General features: G+C 53.4%; 1 non-coding gene across 1 annotated transcript in view; it reads left to right on the plus strand.

The window, feature by feature from the left end:
• Positions 1 to 257: 257 nt before the first annotated feature.
• LOC126429402 (small subunit ribosomal RNA) overlaps positions 258 to 1,779 on the plus strand; it is a 1,913-nt gene continuing 391 nt past the window's right edge. The window contains exon 1 of the ribosomal RNA XR_007576927.1: positions 258 to 1,779. This exon is cut by the window's right edge and continues 391 nt beyond it. This is a non-coding gene — a ribosomal RNA (small subunit ribosomal RNA).

Genomic DNA, 1,779 nt, shown 5'->3' on the forward strand with positions numbered 1-1,779 from the left:
TGGGAGCCACGGGTGGTCGCACCTAAAGCGTCTACTCGCCTAACTCCGGGGCGATTGCGCCTCTCTCGAACCCGACCAAGTACTTAGGACGGCGCTGCGCGCCGCCGGGACCTGAGAGGGTTTCGAGGTGTGTTGTGCAGGGGAGCTCAGCCTCCTCCTGTTTGCAGAATAATTGAGCGGACGCCTTGCGTGTTCGCGGCGGGGCCCCCGGGGACACACTCCCGGGCGGCCGGCTGCTCAGCTCTAGTTGACGCAGCTCCCTGGTTGATCCTGCCAGTAGTCATATGCTTGTCTCAAAGATTAAGCCATGCATGTCTCAGTACAAGCCGCATTAAGGTGAAACCGCGAATGGCTCATTAAATCAGTTATGGTTCCTTAGATCGTACCCACGTTACTTGGATAACTGTGGTAATTCTAGAGCTAATACATGCAAACAGAGTCCCGACCAGAGATGGAAGGGACGCTTTTATTAGATCAAAACCAATCGGTCGGCTCGTCCGGTCCGTTTGCCTTGGTGACTCTGAATAACTTAGGGCTGATCGCACGGTCCTCGTACCGGCGACGCATCTTTCAAATGTCTGCCTTATCAACTGGTCGATGGTAGGTTCTGCGCCTACCATGGTTGTAACGGGTAACGGGGAATCAGGGTTCGATTCCGGAGAGGGAGCCTGAGAAACGGCTACCACATCCAAGGAAGGCAGCAGGCGCGCAAATTACCCACCTCCCGGCACGGGGAGGTAGTGACGAAAAATAACGATACGGGACTCATCCGAGGCCCCGTAATCGGAATGAGTACACTTTAAATCCTTTAACGAGTATCTATTGGAGGGCAAGTCTGGTGCCAGCAGCCGCGGTAATTCCAGCTCCAATAGCGTATATTAAAGTTGTTGCGGTTAAAAAGCTCGTAGGTTGGATTTGTGTCCCACGCTGTTGGTTCACCGCCCGTCGGTGTTTAACTGGCATGTATCGTGGGGACGTCCTGCCGGTGGGGCGAGCCGAAGGCGTGCGACCGCCTCGTGCGTGCTCGTGCGTCCCGAGGCGGACCCCGTTGAAATCCTAACCAGGGTGCTCTTTATTGAGTGTCTCGGTGGGCCGGCACGTTTACTTTGAACAAATTAGAGTGCTTAAAGCAGGCAAGCCCGCCTGAATACTGTGTGCATGGAATAATGGAATAGGACCTCGGTTCTATTTTGTTGGTTTTCGGAACCCGAGGTAATGATTAATAGGGACAGGGCGGGGGCATTCGTATTGCGACGTTAGAGGTGAAATTCTTGGATCGTCGCAAGACGAACAGAAGCGAAAGCATTTGCCAAGTATGTTTTCATTAATCAAGAACGAAAGTTAGAGGTTCGAAGGCGATCAGATACGCCCTAGTTCTAACCATAAACGATGCCAGCCAGCGATCCGCCGCAGTTCCTCCGATGACTCGGCGGGCAGCCTCCGGGAAACCAAAGCTTTTGGGTTCCGGGGGAAGTATGGTTGCAAAGCTGAAACTTAAAGGAATTGACGGAAGGGCACCACCAGGAGTGGAGCCTGCGGCTTAATTTGACTCAACACGGGAAACCTCACCAGGCCCGGACACCGGAAGGATTGACAGATTGATAGCTCTTTCTTGATTCGGTGGGTGGTGGTGCATGGCCGTTCTTAGTTGGTGGAGCGATTTGTCTGGTTAATTCCGATAACGAACGAGACTCTAGCCTGCTAACTAGTCGCGTGACATCCTTCGTGCTGTCAGCGATTACTTTTCTTCTTAGAGGGACAGGCGGCTTCTAGCCGCAC

Source organism: Schistocerca serialis, unplaced genomic scaffold (assembly GCF_023864345.2).
Source record: "Schistocerca serialis cubense isolate TAMUIC-IGC-003099 unplaced genomic scaffold, iqSchSeri2.2 HiC_scaffold_1016, whole genome shotgun sequence".
NCBI lineage: Eukaryota > Metazoa > Arthropoda > Insecta > Orthoptera > Acrididae > Schistocerca > Schistocerca serialis.